The sequence below is a fragment of the Asterias amurensis genome, chromosome 13 (genome assembly GCF_032118995.1).
Source record: "Asterias amurensis chromosome 13, ASM3211899v1".
NCBI classification, from domain to species: domain Eukaryota; kingdom Metazoa; phylum Echinodermata; class Asteroidea; order Forcipulatida; family Asteriidae; genus Asterias; species Asterias amurensis.
The window spans coordinates 5,682,562-5,704,500 of NC_092660.1; the positions used below are offsets into that span (position 1 = coordinate 5,682,562).

The 21,939-nt window shown below is 39.7% G+C and overlaps 1 protein-coding gene across 2 annotated transcripts in view; it reads right to left on the reverse strand.

The window, feature by feature from the left end:
- The window catches only part of LOC139945706 (uncharacterized), a 47,222-nt gene that overhangs the window by 20,135 nt on the left and 5,148 nt on the right, over positions 1-21,939 (reverse strand). The window contains exon 2 of one of the 2 annotated variants that reach the window (XM_071943052.1): positions 6,446-6,529. The gene's annotated coding sequence lies outside the window, so the exon portion shown is untranslated. Of the gene's footprint in view, positions 1-6,445; positions 6,596-21,939 lie in introns of those variants that run through there. The other variant, XM_071943051.1, reaches the window with a different exon arrangement.

Consider the following 21,939-nt stretch of genomic DNA (forward strand, 5'->3'; position numbering starts at 1 on the left):
CTGTAAAACCCATGTCAATTACATGTGTTGGCGAAACCCGTTCTGACCGAAGCGAAATGAGAAGCAGAAAACCCAGAGTGACAGGTGATGTAAAAATGTCCTTGCGTCTGCCAGCAGCGTCCCGTCTTCTGGCACACAACTAATAACGGTGTATGGCCCTTTGTAATGTCAGTCTGAAAGACACTCCACGCGCAGTACAGGTGCAGGAGAGGTGCAGAAGCAGTGGGACTACAATGAGTTACATAGATTTAAGCACAACACAAGTTTTTAGATGGGTTTTAAAGTTGGTATAAGTAGTGACTTGTCGGAGATCTGGGGGAGTTCGATCCATAGTGCATGGGCCGTATGAGAAGGATCGTGCTCTCTATATTGGCGTGTTCATGGAATGTGAACATGGAAGGTGTCATGATCTGAGCTATAATGGCATGAAGATATATATATCAGGCTCAGTATGTATGTTGGTGCTGTGCTATGTTATACTAGTTGCCACTACCCACTCTTTGTCCCTCTCTCTAATCTCTTGCAGTCTCTCTACCAGAAACTGCAATGAATTTGTGTCCCTGATCTAGACACATGGAGGGTTATCCGTTACTTAAAACGTCTCTTTACGGTCCCTCGACAAGAAACTTCAATAAAAATGTGTTCCCTGATCCAGAACAATGGCGGTAAGCCGTTTTACTTTACTAAAAGGTGGCTCAAAAATACTATTGTTAAAAGTTGCCACATCCCATTTGTTTTCCTTCTTGTTAGTCTCTTGCAGTCTCACGCCAAGGTACTTACTGAAAATGTGTGTTCTCTGATCTAGAAACATGGACGGTAAGGCGTCGTGCTTACAACAAAAATGGTTCAAAAATACTATTACTATTATTAGTTCCAACAATCCTTGGTCTCTTGCAGTCCCTCGACAAGAAACTTAAATGAAAATATATCTTCACTGAGGTTCCAAAACATGGACGCCAATAAGTTTACTATTGTTATTAGTTGCCACAACCAAATCTTGCTTTCCCTCTCTTTTTAGTCTATTGCAGTCCCTCAACAGGAAACTTTTGTTCCCTCGACACGAATCTTAAATTAAAATTTGTGTCCCATGATCCAGAAACATGAACTATGAGACGTTTACTTACAAAAAGGTTGGCGCAAAATAGTGTAATAGCAGTCATCCCGTGACATGAGCTAGAAGAGTAAAATGTTGAGAAGTCGGTATGTTTTTATCCTCGCTATCGAAATAAACCATTCTCTAACTTTTCAACATGAAGCTTATTTGATTAAAACAAACTCTTGACGGTGTCGAGTTGTCTTTGAAATGCTATTTGTCCGGTGTGTGATATTACCCGGGCCTTTAGAAAGGAAAAGGTTCGCGTTTGTTTTCCCCAGTGATAGTGTCAAGGAAACAACCATACCTGCATCTACGCGGAGACTGTGGAGATGACGATCGAAATTGACGGATGGATTTCAGATGTTGTTTAAGGTTTTCGATATCTCTACGGGGGAAAATGGAATTAGCAGACTAAATTGAGTTCTCAAACAGAGTCATCACTGATTTACTTTCCACATGGGAAACACGGTCTCCTTTTTAGTGGAGAAAGTATGTGTCTGATTTGTTCTGCGGAAAATTTCCTGCTTTGTTTTTTTTTTTAAGAATATTTGGAAGCTTTTAAGCTTTCAAATTTTGATTAATATTTGAATAGTTTCTACTCCCTCTTACATGCCAAGCACACAATATATTGTGTCTGAGTAAAAGAACGTCGTGAAACGGCTCTTGAAAAATGAAACATGGCTTGCGTGTTTCATCTTTCTTGTTAAATAGCTATCCCCAAATAACCCCCACCCCCATACAGATAATAACATTCCTATTAGACCTACTTTCAGACTCAGTTTCCTGAAACGCAATTAGTTTGCACACCATCTGCTTAAACCCTAACGGTAAACCCTTTTTAAACATTATTCTTACGGATAAACAATGACTTACCCACACACAACCGCCCCTCCCCCCGCCTTGCACCCCCTTAAAGCCCCTTACCCCTAGTAAGATGAACGTCCCCACCGCGGATGATTGTCATTTGTAGGTGTGGGAAGGATCTCAGACGTGCAAAACACATGTTGTGATGGGGATACATGAACACTCTATTCTTAGACGAGATCCGTCCGTAGGATGTGAAATCGAACCGGGACAATCTCTCAAGTATGAAGTATGAGAGGACACCACTCTATTAAAAGAAAAAAAACTGACCAACTATTTCGGGACATGGTACATACCCAAGTGGGTGGAAATGGAAAATCGGAATGCACTCACACCTTTAACACTTATCTTGACAACCCATCGTCTTAAATGAGAGTAGGTTAGATGATAACACTACGATGGCAAACCCACCGGGCAATAAATGCCGGCGCTAAAAGACCACGACCCCCTCACTAAACTGTTCCAATCACGCACTCTCGCAATCCGACCCAATTGCACTCTAAAATGCTTGAATTTATTTCCCCTTATTTTCTCAAAATGCTTGTTCCTCACACCGAAAAATCCGACCACTGCGAGCAATGATTTACCTCTCGCAACATTGATGCGGGCGAGTATTGAGTCATATTATTCCCCAAAACAAGACAGCTGCAGATGTGAAGATCAACCCTGTATCTTCGCTTAAGCAACCCGCGTACCGCCGAAACAAACGGCTGGTTTGCCCTTTCCTCATCTATGGAAATTGGTTTGCTCGACGCAAAACCCCAAACCCACTGACACCCGCATTTGAGATCACAATCGCATCGAGCAAGAAGTGTAACTGGATTAGAAGCGCTTAAGGGGCTTTCAAATCTAGGTCTGCAGGTTCATGGCTTCGTGCCTCAACCGTTTTTCCCGCCAGCAAAAAAACAATAATTGTAGATTACACAAAATATGCCTTTTGATACATTTCTTCATTTTTTGCTATTTCACAAGTCCAGCCTGTTTATTTCGCTAAGTGTCGAACTAATCTTTATGTAAACTGTCACTGTTTTTGATGAAAAATGCCCTTAGACCACGCCCTGTTTGATGACAGGTGGGTAGAGTGTAGATAAATCAACATAATACATGGAATACTGGACAAGTTGCCGTAATACTGATGAAGATGTTAGGGTTGGGTTACACACCATCAATAATAAGACGATCGGGTACTCGCCTGTCCGGGCTGTTGTTTTTTTCTTCCTCTACTTTCTCTTCTACTTCTTCTTTTTCTTTCCTTTTTACTTCTATTTGGTTTCGCGGTATATGAGATTGAGTAGGAAGCCAGTAGGCACTTTGAATGAACCGGCTGAATTCAATTAACACCGAAGCAAATTTAGAAAAACTTCCGATGGAGTGTAGTCGATACCTAAATATTGCTTCGAATCGAAGAAGAAATTGATTTTATTTTTTACTAACAAGCATTGAGCAAAGAAAAAGTTAACTTAAATACAAAATCACCTGAAAGCAAGTGTCTTTGCATAAAAAGTCTCCTTTTGATATAAGTACACGTGTTTGTATCCACTGAAAGGAAAAGAAAAAGTAAACCGAAATACAAAATCATCTGAAAGCAAATTTCCTTTGCACTAGTCTTCCTTTCAAAATAAAAAGTACAATAATTGTTTGTGGCAGATTCCCTTTCCACTTAACTTTAAGAACAATTTCCTCAACAAGATACAGCGTTTCCACGAGGGTTGTAAAACCAAATAAACTTTTTTTTCTAGGAGTAGAATCGTTGTATTATTGTTGCATCATTCCAAAACTACAACCTTAAGCTACAAATAACAATAACTAGACATCAGGTGTTTCTAATTTGGACGGACGCAAAACTGTCCCAGTACTTTTTTATGTTATAATCAATGTGCATGGAGTAGGAACAATAGACGCATGTTCCCTTCTCTCCTTGGACACACAAAAGACATAATTTGTATCCATGACTGTCCAGAAATTGTTTAATTAGCTACCTCCGTTAACAAATTTTAACAATACTGATAATAAGTCAGAAAAACAAATTAATAAAAAAAAATCTAAATACAAACAAGCTAATCAAGTAACCGAGGCCGGCGTTTGTCTGGTCGGATTTGCCAGTGAAATTCTTCTCGGTTGAATTTTGTTTAATGAGCACAGCACACAAAATGTTTACAAAAAGTTGGGAAAACAACAACAACGCGTTAACATTCTTTAATCAAGCAGCGGATTTCCTTGAAAATTTGTTTAACGTCGGTCACTATAGTATCTCCTTTGTGTAATATGAACAGTATTGTTTAATTAAAGCATTGTCCGGAATCGACAGAATTTCTTGATGACTGGTGCCCAGGCAATTTGTAAATGAATTCAGAAAGATTCTTTTTTTTTTTTTTTTTTTTTGGGGGGGGGGTTACAAAACAAACGGAAGATGTACAATTCTGTTCTTTTTAATTAACTTAATTAAGATCGAGTATAACAATGCAAGGTTTACGTTTGGTAACTACTCTACAAATTAGTTTCAACAACAACTGACTTGAAAAGAAGTACCACAGCTTTCGATAGTTATAAAGCATTTTAAGTGAATCATTTCACTTCGAAGAAATGTGGTTATGGAAGAAAACACAAGTTATTTCTCCAAAACATTTGAATCCAAGAAACGTGCGCATCTCAGATTGTGTTTACGGGTTATTCTTTCAACGTTGACGTAACCATTCCGGATTTGCGGACACATCTAAAAAACGCTACCATCTTTTAAATGAGTTTGTTCACTTGTTGGTTTTTTTGTATACATTGGTAAACGGTTAAAACACTCGAACGGGAATGGTTAAAAAAACGCAAACGTTCCCTTTTAAAGGTGCTCCAATAGAAAAAAACAACTTGTTGATTTAGAACGCTGCTTATACTATTGTTTCTGTGTTCTTTCATCCCGGGAAACAGTCAAGAGATGGTTTGGAATCTAGAGCATGTTTTCCTTAAACACTGATTTCAAATTGTTGTCTTGTCTTGTGCGGTAGTGGCACATACATTATAGATCCTACAGTAAAGTGATATTTATTAGGGTAAAATGAAGACGTCTGTGGTTTAATTAATGATTAAATAAAAAAATTGAATTAGTGGTTCGGAAAGCAAAACCGGGCGCAAGTAGACTTCATCAATGGTTTTCAGGTTGCTTGAAAATTATAAAGCAATATTTTCCAGGAGAATCGCGTAAATTCATTGTACGTGCTGAAATAAGTTTCGTCTCCTCCTGAGACGTAAATTGTTTTCTTGAAACTTCTTTGCTGATTTATCCAAAACTACAGCACCTCCGCATGGAATATTTGATTCATGGAATTTTTCAATCATCATTGCCTTCAAACCGTGTAAGTTTAATGTAAATCTGTGGAATTTGTGTTTTGTGTCGTACAATTAATACCCAAACCCGTTAAATAAGGACTCTAAGCGACAATTATTTATGACGCTGCCAAGATTGTGTTCGCCATGGTCCCCGTCTCACACGGACCAGCATTAAACCTTAAATGCTGCATTTAACCTGAAAAGCTGCAAGGAAAGCATACTACTTTGAACGTTCAGCAACGTTTTGATTTCAACCTAGAGGTCTAACTAATAAGGGAAATGTAACAGTGCTTGTTAGTGCGTTAAGCCAGGCGTATCTGGAAGTGTTTCTGTCACCATTACACGCTAGTCCAATATTTTTCATCAGCATTTGATCGACCATCTAACAAAATCATTTCGATTCAAACATAAATTGAAACCACCCTTGACCCGGCACGTTTATTTAGAAGCTTAGCTCGTAAAGATGGTTTACTCCTGCCACCACTTTTATCTGCACTTAGCTTTTTAGAAACATTAAGACCAATTCTCAAATAGCATCAAGTTTTTGCGTGCGATCAATTTACGGTACCCGTAAAATTTCCACTTAAAGCCGCGGGTGCTGTTCTGTGGAGATTACGTTAAGTAAGATACACGTTTTGATGGTGTCTTCTCGGTGAGTACCACAAACCATGAGCCGTTTGAAAGCAAAGAATTCAGTTCACATGGCTAAGTGTGTTTCTTAGAAAATCATAGAGTATTTTATTGTAACAAGATTAATCTTTGGTGGGATCCTCGCAAGAGAAATAATGATTGTATGGCTTCTGGATGACACCCCGGAAAATGACTGACAAAATAGAGACACCGCATTATTAGGACAAAGTCCCAGTCTAGTAAATATGTGTTTGTGCAGCACAAAATTAGCTATTTTTTTTACCCAGATGATCAGTTCCCCTTGTTGCTAATTATAAGATTGAATTGGTCAGTTTCGCCTGCTCTATACCGAACCAGCGGACTTCAATATTGTGATGTCAGTTGCCTCAAACTAAATAAGGAAAACTTCAATCTCTGAATCTGCCCGTACGAAAAAAAAATTCAGACGGTATAGTTGCACAAAAATCCGCAAACTTGAAGAATATCCATAAAAATTAAATTTCAGTTACTTTGTTTCAAAATTAAAAGAACACTTACCGTGTGGATTGTGTGTGTGTGGTGGTGCTTTACGCTATGTGGGCTAACAACTTTGATGAGGTACGGACTTCGACGAAAGATGCACTAAAAAACAGAAGACGAAGTAGAGTAAAAAATCACCGGTTCCCGTTGTAGTGACACTGTGATGGGGCGACTTTGAAATGCTTTGACTACCCATACAATGCTATTGCTTTTATACCCTGTCACACGCGTGATTGGTGACAATAACGTACCAGTGGCAGAGAGAGAGAGAGGGGGGGGGGGGGGCGGTGAACTTGCAAACAAATCACCACAATTCCTCCTACGTCAGGGGATCACGTGATGCTCACGTGATGCACACATCGCTAACGCGCAGACTTGCCTTGAAAGCGAAAGACGCAACAATTGAAGGGAGGGCATAACGCAATGTACTAAATAGAACATCATTGTGCAGTGTTGCAATCGTCACATACTCGCGACTATTTGCTTTCCCTCCGCTGTTTTGCAATAAAATTAAAATTTGATTACAGACCACTTTTCTAATAATATTCTCCGCACGTGTGAGATGCGGGGTAGAGTGAGTGATACACATTCCTGAGTCTAGGTACAGACAATGATCGAGTCTTGGGCCGCAGTCTAAAACAAACCCCTCTTCTTTTCCCCTCCCCACGTCCTCATCGCCGATCGCCGCCTGGGTTGAGACAGGGGGGTTCAGGGAGGCACTTGACGGGGGGAGATAAGTGGCCCAACCACAAAGTGGCAGCGACCGTGAAGGGATGTCGAGGACCCTCGTGGGGATGTGTTTTCCAACTGGAAAAACAGATCTGGCCTCTGCCCACTGGGCGGGAATACTAATTAAAACTCATTATTCCCTATGGACCATTTAGTCGGCGTGTATTGTATACGCCTAAATCGCAGAATGAAACTGTGGTTTATAATAACCAATCATGGTGCATCTATACAATACGAAGATTATTTGATACCCCACAAAATGGATTCACTTCTTCCTGCGATATCGGGTTTCTTTGTTGCACCTTTAACCCCCCATCTGAATTTCCTGCCCACCCGTTCAAAAGAGCATTTCTCCCCGTTGACTGGGCAATTATATGATCTGAATTGCGGGGCAACACTATTGAAGACACATATGAAGGTTCAATTAGTTCAATTAGAAAAGAAAGATATAATTACGATTTGGATCGAATGTGATTGGCTGTTTTTATGTATTTTGATATTCTGGAATATAATAGTAACGGTCTTTAATATCCCAAACGAAATATAACAGAAACTTTCTAAGAAACTAGATACTATAGCATAGCGGGAACACACCCTATTGTATCAATAAAATATAGGAACACGTTGCATTGGATCGGACGAGTTGTTCTATAAAAAGTGTTTGTAACCGTTTGTTATAAAATGCATATGGTTAGAAAGATGTTTTAAAAGTAGAATACAATGATCCACACAAGAATGACTGGAAATTGTGCGGGTTTCATTTACTTTGCGAACTAATACGGTCGGCCATTTATGGGACCCTCATAAATGGCCGACCGTGTTAGTCGACGAGGCAAAAGGAAAACCGTGCAATTTCGAGGCATGATTGTGTGGATCATTGTATTCCACTTTTACAGCATCTGAAAGCACACAACTTGTTTTTTCTTTCTATATTATTTCGCAACTTTGACGACCGATTGAGCTCAAATTTTCACAGGTTTGTTATTTTATGCATATGTTTAGATAATATGTTTAGATATGTTTATTGTCTTTAACAACTAGTGACAATAGTGTCCACTGTCTCTAAATGTATTGCTTGTCAGACATTTTTATAACCGGGACTCGGACCTTACCTTTGCTCACCATAAACTTCAGAGCTCGAGTTCAGTTCGCTTTGCCACGATATTTCAGGAGAAATTTATTTTTAACAATGCAAAGGTCGTTGGTTCGAAGTTCAGGCTAGAGATTTGCGTCTTAAATGATTCTTTTTACAGAACTCGGGAGAATACTTAGATCACAGTGTATTAAAATTTTGTACCAAGGTAGAATACCAAATCATATTATCCTGGATGCAAAATTAACATCTATTACAGAGTCAGAGCCGTAAACCATTCAGCACTTTTGCAAACATAAAAGCTCTAATGTTAACCTCATAATAATGTTAATATAAGCAGCCTTGATAGACAGGCCTTCTAAAACAAATCATTTCCGGTTTGGAGTGCGTCAAAGGAGCTGGTACCCTTCGAGCCGTATTTAGCATTCACGCAAGGTTAAGTGATGATGTAAAACGCCGCGCACCAGCCTCTCTGAAGTGGTGGGGAGTCGACCCCAGGCGGCGCCCTTCAGCAAACTTTTTTTAAAGTTCATTGAAGTTTGCAGTCATGCGCAGCTTGTTGTTGACCATGGCTGTTGCGTGCAGCGGTGACATCAACCAGTGTTTTAGGTAAGCGGGCAATACAATCTCGATGGGGTTTTCTGAATAAATTTTTGTTTCTGCCCACTTCTAGGCTACTGAGAGTATCTTCTTTCATGCATTTTATTGTCTCTCAATATTGCATAAACATCAATACCGGTAAAGTACAAATTTGATAGATGAGGATGACGTCACGAAATACTATCTTTTATATTAAACTTACACACGTTAGTAACTACTGTGTGGTAAAAACGCGACTCGTTAATGCACTGGAGTTGTTACTTTAAAAAAAAATGTTAGCGTAAAAACTTACTTTGTATAACGAACAAATGGAGCTCTGCTGATATAAAACGTTGTTAGAAACAGCTCCCTCTGAAGTAGCGTAATTTGTGAGAAAGGGGTAAGTTCTCACTCAATTGTTAAAAAGATTTCAGGCCTGAAGACTTTTATTAGGAAAGGTTAAAGGCATATTTTGTTTCTTTCATCGTTCTCTTGCAACTTCGATGACCAATTGAGTAAACATTTGTAAAGATTTGTTATTTTGTACATATTATGTTGGGATGCACCAAGTGAGAACACTGGTCTGTGACAATAACCGAAGGTGTCCAGTGCCTTTAAACTAAAAAAGAATGCTAACTGTAATATTGTAAGAACGCGATTCGTTTAAAGGCAGTGGACACTATTGATAATTACTCAAAATAATTATTAGCATAAAACCTTACTTCTGGTAACGAGTAATGGGGTGAGGTTGATAGTATAAAACATTGTGAGAAACGGCTCCCTCTGAAGTAACGTAATTTTCGAGAAAGATGTAATTTTCCTCGAATTTTCGAGACCTCAGATTTAGAATTTGAGTTCTCGAAATCAAGCATCTGAAAGCACACAAATTCGTCCAACAAGGGTGTTTTTTTCTTTCATTATTATCTCGCAACTTCGATGACCGATTGAGCTCAAATTTTCACAGGTTTGTTATTTTATGCATATGTTGAGATACACCAAGTGAGAGGACTGGTCTTTAATAATTACCAATAGTGTCAAGTGTCTTTAAATGGAATGTATACGTTTGTAGTCTCTCTTCAACGGCAATACAAACATACTTGGTTTGGAGTACAAGACTTCACTGCGTCATGTCAAAATGATATAATTAACACCCACTCCTCAACGACTATAGATACTAACAACTCTTAAGGCAAATTAAATTAGGGCCTACAACTTTCTATTTTGACAAACCTATGCTATACCCCAGAGCTAGGACAAGAAAAACAATATATCAACGTATTTTTAAGATCAATTTTTATCACACACGAAATGCTGTCTTGTTTTGTGTGAGACACTTTAGGGCATTTCTCATAAAATCCTTCCGTTTATTGGGACGACTCACATAGAACGTATCTCAAGTTTCGACGTCAACATTTTAAATTTGTGTTTCTCCCAACTCTTACCATCCCACCATAACGTCTTAAATTGATGACGTGGAGCCCTTGAGTGCACAAATCTTCTACGTCAGAAAGGGAGAGGACAAAACGTGCGTCCGTCGTTTCTCTAAAGGTGAAGGGGGTAGGGTGATGGGGGATCAACCCCCTTCCCATGTTTGAGGAACCAACTATTAGTATGTGAATAAGAAATGGATCAACTACACTTGTGTTTGAGAGTGGGGGAACGAGCAGACCTCTCAGCGCTTCCGAGAGGGTTTTGGACCGCCGTCAACACTCCACGGGGCCCCGGTCGACCTCGCTGAAGTCTAGCAACGCTGGTTATGTAAGGAAAAAGTTGTGTAAACACAGGATATGTTTTGAGAAGAGTTAAATAGTTATGCAGCGGGTTTACTATGGTATTGACCCTGTCAAGACGCTGTGTTTGTCTTGTAATTGACTGGAAGTCCCAAGCACCATGTACAAGAGGGTCAGTTTTGCAGATGGAGGTTTTGTTTATAGTCGTAACCCCCACAAGATTGGTGATTGACTTGGTGAAGAGGCAAACAGACCCCCCCCCCCCCCTCCTTCCCCTCTCCTCTAAATGAGCTTGGGACGCAATGCCCTCTCATCTGTGCTGATGTCAATGGTACTATAGTTACTGCACACGACGCCTATCACACTGGGTGTGAACCTGCGCCCCTGTAATTCTCGCTTATTTGAAAATTCTACTGTGCAACCTGGCAATCAATGTGTTTAAGACGCTGGACACGTTTGACAGTTGCAAAAGACCAGTATTCTCAGTCGGCGTATCCCAACATCCAAGCATAACATGGCAAATCTTTGAACATTTGGGCTCAATGTTGTTAATCGACATTGCAAGAAACAAATGAAAGAAAAAGCATTCCTGTTAAACTGCCTTGTGCAACCCAAATTTCTTGAGCAAAAGCAACAACATACTTTGACCAGTACTGACGTCAGCGATTGTTGGAGTGGTTATAATAAGACCCTACATTAAACCAACAGACGGGACCACGATGTCTACAGACATACAGTTTCTGGGTTAACAAACATTATAACACATGAATTATTGTTATTTCCCCTGGGTCTACGACCGACTGGCCTACGGACAATCGCCGCGAACCTCCCCTCTTTCGAGGTTGTCGCAAATTATGATGAATTCTTGGAATCAGATCTCAACATTAGGCCGTAGACAGTAAAGGGAAGTATATTACTCTCGTTCGTGTGCATGTAGATCTTGCTTAAAGGAACTTGACACTATTGGTAATAACTACAAATAATTGTTTGCATAATTTTTTTTTCGAAAACGAGCAATGGTTAAACACATTTTGAATAGCGTGGTTTGTGAAAAGGAGGTATTTTGACTCAAATAAAATAAGATCTCTGGCCTGAAGCCTTTTATTAGGTATATAAAAACAAACCAATTTTGTGCATTAAGGGTGTTTTTATTGTATTATCCTCGTGCAACTTTGATGACCCATTGAGCCCAAATATTCACAGGTTTGTTATGCATTACGTTGGTACACCAAGTGAGAAGACTGGTCTTTGACAATTACCAACAGTGCCCAGTGCCTTTAAAGCCATGGGACACTTTCGGTACAGAAAACAAAATTAAAATGTCACAGTTTTACAAATAACTTACAGGCTTCAAAGAAGGTAATGGTGAGAAAACATTAAAACAATATCAATTCTCGATATCGAGAACTACGGATTTATTACGTCATGACACGGCGAAACGTACGGAAACAAGGGTGGGTTTTCCAGTTATTTTCTCCCGACTCCGATGACCGATTGAGCCTAAATTTTCACAGGTTTGTTATTTTATAAATAAGTTGTGATACACGAAGTGTGGGACTTGGACAATATGGCTTTAATGATCTATAAAGTGCAATAGGTGCTTTTATTAATCATATTGCTTTTGTTAGAAGAAGAAAAACCCCAAATACGAACACACCGACGCTTTTAATCAACATAAACCAGTTAAGTCAGTCAGTATGACCAAATTTCAGATGGATGTGGACACTCCGGACAAAATCACAAAAAATCATACGCTCTTCACTTGACTTACAAGCAGCGTTGATGGGAACCACTTTACCAAGACGAGATTCGGGGTTATGGAAAATTCACGTAAAATTTTTTGTCCGCACATCATTGTCAGTCTGTTTAATCACGTTAGAAGGAACTAGTTTTTTACAACAATATCCGGGCACAAACAACTCACTCACATTACGTTTATCTCACTGTCACTTTACGACAGCAACGTCTGATAATATTACTACATAACGTTTGATGCACAAAACAGATGCTCCAGAGTATATTTTCACTAAATTCCTTGTCCTCGTTTCTTTTATCCAAGGAGAATAATAATTTGTTAAGCTCAACCTCGATCTTTTCTGTCATATTAACAAGACGTCCCAGGGAGCATGAGATCGAGCGATGCTAGCGAGAATTACGCTATGCATTCACGAGCCCTGGGGACCTTTTGCCCAATAACATGCAAGTGGAGAACATAGAGAATAAATCCGCTTGAAAAACTCGCGGTCAATGCATTGCGAATTAATGTGGCTATGCAATGCCAATGCAATTCAAAAACGTTAATGTCCATTGCACAACAGTTAGTACAAGTATCATACAAAATAAAGATTAACATTAAAACAACAAATGATTCTAAATAATAATAGAAGGAAGAGGCCAGAGAAGGTGAAATTGCGGCAATTCCCGGTAAGCGTTTGCTTGATTTGGCGATGCCATACAGGACAAGACAAACAACGGACACAAACGACAAAAACATTAACAGACATACGAACGAACAGACAAGCAGGCAAGATTTACATGAATATATAAACCTTACTATGATAAGTAATGATAACAAAACCTAAATATTAAGCCCTAATCACACGACAGCACTTTAACTTGTGTCCCTTACTTAATTTTAGCTTGGTTGTAAAATGTTGCAATGTTTGACAATATTTTACAAAAGAAACTTGGACAGTTAAAATTGTTCGTCCTTTTACACGAGGTATAAAAACCATGCGACAATTTAGCAAGGGAACCTTGCTAATTTACTCTAGTGTGAAAGGGGCTTTAGTACAAAACAGTAATTATGTAAAAGCAGTTTGGTTTGTCTCCGAATCTGAAACTGCTCGCAGATTGTATCTTCCTAGACAAGGATTATCTCCCTGCGTGGTCCGGAGTTTCGGTGATATCTCTAAAACGCAACCACCTTTTTAAATGAAATTTTAGTTGGTTCATACTTATACTTATACTACAAACATAGATTTAAACAACCGAACGGTTCCCAAAAACCAAAAGTATACTTTGCCTTTAAAGATCTCGTCTTCAAAACGCGGAGGAGAAATATTGGTTTTATTCAACAACGTCCTTACAGTGACTTGTGAGATGAGTGTAAAGCATACCACCATAGGCTTGGTGTCGCACTTATGAAGTATCATACAGACTCATTGACAAACTGATGCTGCAAGACTTTCTCTCTCTTTCTTAATATTGCCGTAGGCATTGATGGAGCCTCTCTTGGGACATTATATCCTACAACACCGAGTCCAAACATACACGTACACCGCATCATAGGTGAGAATGCTCGTGCAATGCAACTTCACGCACCCCCCCCCCCCCCCCCCTTATTGACGACTGTTTCTTGAGACTTACTTGGACATGGTTGAATTAAGTGATTGGTTCAACCGGGATGCCATGAACAGAGCAGGCACTGCCGAATTAGGAAAACATTAGCGTTCAACCAGTTCAACCGCGACGTATATCAGCTATGATGTAATAGACAACACCAGTAAGAGCAGCAGCTACACGAAACAACAGCAGCAGCAACAAAACAGCATTTTGCAGCAGCAAGAAGCGGCAACGTCACTTGCAAATAGCATGAAAACCAGGCCGCTAACTCAGCTGCAGCAACAGCAGCAGCAAAACCACCGACAGCAGCACCAACAATAATATCAGCAACAGCAATAACAACTGCAAACATTTAGTTCTAATTTATTGCGCATGTTTTCTAAGCGATTCCGTGTACTTCAAACGAGATAGATTTCACTGTATACATCCAACAGCCGTTTAGTTTCTATTTTTGATAAAAAGTCTTTAGTGTCCTACAGTCAGAAACGAAATATTAACTGTTTGCAGGAATTTCTAACATCAATATGAGAAGATCACAAAGAGCTTTTTTATTCAACATTGTATGGCCCCCAAGGCCTGTATGGCCCCCAAGGCCAGGCTGACGTAGCTTCGGTTAAATACTTCCGATCAGAGTGACTCGGGGTCGAAAAACAATACAAAACGTTATTTCGAGAACAGATGTAAAAACAAAAATACATATATATAACAAAAACCTTGCAGATATCGTACAAAATGTTGCAAACTAAATTGAATAATGTAAAAACAAAAATTAACGCGTCCTGCTATTTTATGGAGGGTTATGCTAGAAGGGGGCAGAGTGGGTGTGCTTCCTTCACGATCGAAAATAATTATAGGCATTTTCACCCTCAATCCATTCTCTGTTATTTCTTTTCTTATTGGTTTATTTAAAGGTGTACATGTGAACTCTTCTTCTTTTTAGAAAGTGTTATATTGTTCGCTTAAATTTTTATTTGTTCGATTGTTTTGATCATTATGTAAATTTAGATGTAAACTACTGACTAACCTCCGGAAGTTGCGATTCAAAAGGTGGTCATAACGGTTTTTAGATATCGCCGAAAATCTTGAGCGAATGTCCAGACTTATACTAACCTGTGACATTTTATCTCTAAGGTTTTAGTCCACGCAGGAAGAATTATACGTAACTGGAATACACATCCTGAGAAACGTATCTGACAGTAACGTTTCTCAGATTCAAATTTTGCGGGGGATAGTATACAAATATTGACTGCTTCGAGTGCTATGGTTAAAACTATGACTCCCGAGGTGATCCCCGGAGCGTTCTATTTCCCGAGGGGAAGCCGAGGGAAAATAGAACGCTCCGGGGATCACCGAGGGAGTCATAGTTTTTAACCATTGCACGAGTAAAAGCAGTCAATATTTGTTTTATAACACCCCAAACATTTCTAAATACTGTACTATTATTATTAAGTTACAGACCTGAATGCTACAATCCACGGACGACGCGAATACAGATTGCAAACACTTTTACTTACTGTGTTGCATGTAGTGTCGTGCAATCCGAAATGGTTACAGACTATTAATTTATCATCCTCGTACACGCAACGGACGTCTGGGTACTGCACGCCGTGTGCTAGTGTGTCGGACTAGCGCACGGCGCCGTGTGCTAGTCTTCGGACTAGCGCATGGCAAACCGACGCACTATCACACGGCCGTCGTCTAGCAAAACTAAGACATGTCATGTGACGCGCTCTAAACCAATGAGCAGGCAGAATACTTGCAAGGGGTGTTATAATAACTTATATATTTTGTTCCATATCCACATGTTGTGCAAGTGCAACGATTCGATGATACTAATCGAAAGCAGCTGTACTTTATAAAACCAAGTGAGTTTCCATTGCTTTTAATTTCAAGAGTGATTACCAACCGTCCCCTTAAATGGTGAACAATTATGTACAGGCCTACTAATGTCTTCCCACACACCACTTCCCCTACCCCAGCAATGATATTTCTGTTATAAAAACCTCAGGGCATTCCAATCTTTCCAATCGTGTATCGTTACAAAGTCTCTGTAAGTGTACACGCTTGACACCCAATGCCGCTAAAACATTATGTAGAAACACACAAAAACTGCCTCAATCTCAATTCTGAATAATTTGACCCCGTTTATGGAATCTTGGTTTATTGGTGACTGTGACAAAACTTCCTGAACGCAACTAGCGATCGGGGATGCTCAATACTGCGTGGATATCGCCTTGTACTCCCACGCACTCGCACCGCTGCGTATATAGCCTCTGGGGGCTCTGGCCTCTACGGATAAGCCATGCTATCTGCCGGAAAACACCGACAGAGCTTCGGTTAGAAACTTGAAGCGAGTTGCGTCGCCCAAAATGTAGCAGTAATGTTATTATTATCATAGGCTTTGTATATAGAATACTATAAGAGGTTTACTATAATATAGTTTACTATAACTACAGAAGCAATGACACAGAGGAGTATTTTGAATGGGTAATTAAAGGGAAGGTATACACTATTGGTAATTACTCAAAGCAAGTCTTAACTTAAAAACTGCCTAGGTAGTGAGCATTGGAGAGCTGTTGATAATATAAAACATTGTGAGGAACGGCTCCCTCCGAAGTAGCGGACATTTTGAGAAAGAGGTAATTTCTCACTAAAATATTAAAAGAGATCTAGCCAGAAGTCTTTTATTCTTATATGAGAGCACAAAAATTTGTTCAACAAGGGTGTTATTTCTTTCATCATTTTCTCGCAACTTCGATGACCGATTGAGCCCAAATTTCACTTAATTGTATGCTTATGTTGGGATACACCAAGTGAGAAGACTGGTCTTTGACAATTACCAAACGTGTTCAGTGTCTTTAAAGGGTGAGTATACTTTTAGTAGTTACTCCACAAATTAATTACTATAAAATTTACTTGGTACCGAGCACTGGAGAGCTGTTGATATTATGCAACAGTTTTAGAAACGACACTCTTTGAAGTAATGTAGTTTTAGTGGTCCAATTTAATATGGATCGGTATGTAGTGTCAGAAAGGGACCCAACAATTATCATGGACGAGTAGGGGGTTAATATGGCGCGACGGAAGATTATCAAACGTGAGGGAATTGGTTTTTGTTTTCCAAAGGAGTGGCACATTTGGAACATCATAGGTTAACCCCAGTATTTCTGGTTCGCGAGCAAGCGCTCTTGTTTACAGGTTTCTACAGACTTGCAGGATACGGTTATTTAAAGGCAGTGGACACTATTGGTGATTACTCAAAATAATTACCATGATAAAACCTCACTTGGTAACGAGTCAAGGTGAGAGGTTGATGGTATAATACACTGTGAGAAACAGCTCCCTCTGAAGTGACGTAGTTTTCGAGAAAGAAGTAATTTTCCATGAATTTGATTTCGAGACCTCAAGTTTAGAATTTGAGGTCTCGAAATCAAGCATCTGAAAGCACACAACTAAGTGTGACAAGGGTGTTTTTTATTTCATAGTTATCTCGCAACTCCGAAGACCAATCGAACTCAAATTTTCACAGGCTTGTTATTTTATGCATATAGATACACCAAGTGAGAAGACTGGTCTTTGACAATTACCAATAGTGTCGAGTTTCTTTAAAGTTAATTTCCAGGAATCCTTGATCTCATTACTAGAAATATGTAATAGTTTTCCAGTAATACACCATTCGAGGTAATCAAATCATGTTTTGATATCTGATATTAATTTGTCAGTATTCTTCTTTAACGCTACACTGGAAGTGTGGACCGGAGAACAACAAAGACCACACAATGTGGGGACTCGAAACACTATGTGGACTCACATACGCCTCCACGCAGTGTTTTTTTTTAAGTGTTCAGGAATAGGGTTTGCATGTGTACAGAACAGGGGAAAATCAACAGAGTGAGCAACACAGAACTTATAACTGCGTGTCCACGCGAAGGCAGAAACTTCAGCTTAAAAATGAACGAGTTGCTTATACCACTTGAACAGGTGCGAAGACTTGAAACACTATGTGGACTAACATATTATATCCACACAGTGTTTTTACAGAATTATTATTATAATGATTTCAGAACAAAGGAATGTCCACAGATTGAGTGCAACATAGAGGTGTATCCACGCGCAGGCAAAACAAAATAGTTAATCTGCTTAAAAACGAGCATAATGCTATTGACCCATTTTACCTGACGTCATCATCAGAATAATCTTGGATGCGCCATTTTGGTGGTCAATGTCAACGTGTGCTATTCAGTGAAGTGCGCATTTTTAGGTGACGCGGTGTTTACACGTAAGCCTATTGACCACCAACATTGTGAGCGTGGCATCAGTCGCCGTGTGTGACGCGCGTGCCAGGTGTGAATATTATCATTGTCATTATCAGTTGTTAGATCTGCGGCTGTGCAGTCAAATTGAGGGCAGCTGCTCAGCAACTGCTCCATAATTTGCGGTTCAATACCAGTTGTCATAATAATATTATTGGTGGCACTCTGACGTCATCACAACGGCACAAGAAATGGCATGGGGGAAAAATCAAACCCAGCATAAGGGGCTTTTTGCATTTTTCCATTTACGCCAGAAAGCAAATACAACTTTATTGACCTACGCAATGTGAGTTTTGAAGTAGGGCTATAATAATAACACTTCTGTGTTCTAAGAACTTCCACTTGTATTTTTGGTATGTTGTTATAACCTTCGCAGACGGGAGTTATCGTAGTCAAACAGGTCGAGTTGGTGCGTGGGTCGTAATGTTTGTTGAGGTACCGTCACGAAGTCATTGCCAGGGGAGGCCGCGGTGCTTTCAACGGGCCCTGTTCTGGATCTCTCAACCCTCTTATTCGAGGCTAAACGAGAAGTGAAGATGATGAAGGAACTTCGGGTGGATTTCATCAAGAGTTGGGACTAGTTTTATCTCGAGTTAGGACGAGCCTAACTTAGGACAAGCCTTGAGTTTTTAATACCTTCTCGAGGACAGTCCTCTTTGTCGAATCGACCCCTTTTTATAGGGAAACCCCCAAAGAGCCAGTCCAGGGAATAACCCAGGCAGTCAAAGCAGGGACTGAAAACCCAATCCACATAGTACCCCCAGTGGGATTCACACCGGGTCCTATAGAGGTGGAAGACGAGGCAAGACACCACTCCAACCTGACCGCCTGATGACACAAGGACACGAAGTAGCGCACCCACTCATGATTTGCGCCTTATTGTATGATTCTCTGGGATGGTGTGTAATGGTATCTTTCATCGCCTTGCACCTCTATTACCTCGATTCGAATCACACCGGGTCACTTTATGGATGATTTATTGCAGTGTATTTACCTGCCTGCATGGGTTTTCCTTGGAACAATCTCTACGGTTATTTTCTCACAATATTTAAAGTCCACATAGTGCTTAAAATCCCTAATATGTGGATTTATTATGCTCGCAGGCCCGCATTCGTATAAGACGCTTGAACACTTTACAAACCGCCACTTTAAGAAGAATAATCAGTTTCGAATTATTTGATTTCGTGAATAACCAACACTAATGAGTTTAACTCCAACAAGGCTTTTTACATGGCCATGGCCTGGGACAAACTTGCTTCCCCCAATGGTCTAGACTTGGCGTTGCTGTTACATGACAATGGAGAAAGCTTACTGTAAAGATTAACGTGATACAAGGGTAATTAATGCCATATGACGGATGAAGCTCTACTGACAAAGATGGCGATGACAATGCACCGTGGAGCATCTATAAACACCCCATGGACGATGCAGCTTGAAATTCAAGGTTGCGCATTAACACGTAATGATGGTGTTACATGGGCTGGCCGATGAATGAAGACAAATAAAAGATAGATGAAGCATTCTTCTTTGGGCTGTAATATTGAGTAAAGTTGATTTGAAGATGTTTATATTATGCTCTACAAAGATATTGACATGTTACACAATCTAAAAAAGCCAAAAACGAAAAGAGCAATGCACGTTTAAATCGAAAATCACACTACGCCAACTAACACTAACCGGCACGCGAACACAAACATTGTATGGAAAATCCACATAGTGTTTAAACTTTAAATTTTCAGGTCCACACTTTGTAAGTAACGCTAAAAAACGTCCTATATCTGCACGTTTAAATCGAAAATCACACTACGCCAACTAACACTAACCGGCACGCGAACACAAACATTGTATGGAAAATCCACATAGTGTTTAAACTTTAAATTTTCAGGTCCACACTTTGTAAGTAACGCTAAAAAACGTCCTATATCTCAAAAACACACAAGCAAATTTGCACTGTTTTAAATGAGAAATTAAGCACTATATAATGACCTAATATTGAATCTATAAAACAAAACTAAAAAGTTCAGTTACATGTTCCTCATTTTATCAAAACACATTGCACACTTCGAGAAAATCAAAATATATTATTCTCCACAGACACACATTGAATTTTTAAGAGATTTAATTCCCTGAAGTGGCAGATTATCAGATTAAACCAATCTGGAACAGCAGAGCAGTAGCATATAGTTTCAAGCAAAGGATTACGCAAAAAGGGCAAGGTCGGTTATTCTTTTAATGGAAATTAAAGGGGAATGTCGTCGTGACTGTAGGATGGCATGACTCTAGCATTCACTGAAAGTGGTCGATTCATTAACCTATGACCTCATATCAAGACTACGGTGGCCTCCCTATTAGACAGTGGACACATGTTGGTAATTACTCAAAATAATTATTAGCATAAAAACTAACTTGGTCACAAGTAATGAGGAGTTGTTAGTAGTATAAAACATTGTGGGAAACGGCCCCTCTGAAGTAACGTAGTTTTCGAGAAAAACGTATTTTTCACGAATTTGATATTGAGACCTCAGATTTAGAATGTAGGTCTCGAAATCAAGCATCTGAAAGCACATAACTTCGTGTGACAAGTGTATTTTTCTTTCTTTTATCTCGCAACATCGACGACCGATTGAGCTCAAATTTTCACAGGTTTGTTATTTTATGCATTTGTTGAGATACACCAAGTGAGAAGACTGTTTTTTGACAATTTACGTCCACGCGTCTTTAATGCAACTCCATAACAGTGACCGAAGTAGGCATGTGGCTGTACATGGGATTACAGCCTCGCTACAATGAACAGAAATAAAACATGTTGCAGGGAGATCGTATACCACTGGGAAAGAGGTTGATGGAAATATGAGCTGGAATCCTTTGGTTGGTTTAACAAAGTTAAGATTGATCTTCACTGTGTGTCAATCTTTACTGGTAAGCAAAAAAATTGATGCATCAATACAACTCACTCAGGGAACATTGACAAGATAAATTCAAGTGATTTGATGGACACCTGACGTCACACCTTGAGGTTCGTGAATTACGCCAGAGATCTGCTGTTAGGCCCACGTCCATTTTTCAAACTTTTGACCGGAGGGACATTTCACATGGTATTCATGGTTATGGAGATTCACAGTTAAAAGCGACGTACATAAAGCCAACACGTATTTATCCTTGCGGATAAGGACAGGGGACCAGTCTAAGTTACTGCACGCTCACGTGAGACGTATAACTGGGTTAGAGTTCATAATCTTATATGGTAGCCACAGGACCGCTAGAAACTGTGCATCAACTGTTTTCATTGTTCCTTTAGTAGCTGTATAATAATAGGTCAAAGGTATTCTTTTGTGGAACAAAGCAAGACAGTTCTCTAAAGAAAACAAAATTACCTGGCAAGTTGATACACACATGGTGTTACCGCAAACTAAACATTGGTATCCATCACCATGCAATGCCTCAAATTCCACTGGCTATGTTTTATACAGACTGGAGCTTTCCCCAAGAAACCAGAATTTGAATGATATCCTCTCCCATGTTTGTACACATGAAGCATGTACGAGGGACAGACCGTGAAATGGCTGAGTTTCTTAGGGGAGCCGGTTGACGAAACGCCCGTAGCCCCCCGTATACGCGTCTCGCTCATCCGACTAGACCGCATCTCATGCGTTAAGTTTCTGTTACGTGGGGAGAAATTTTGCTTTGCTTGGAGGGGCATCAATCACGGTATTGCATTAAAGG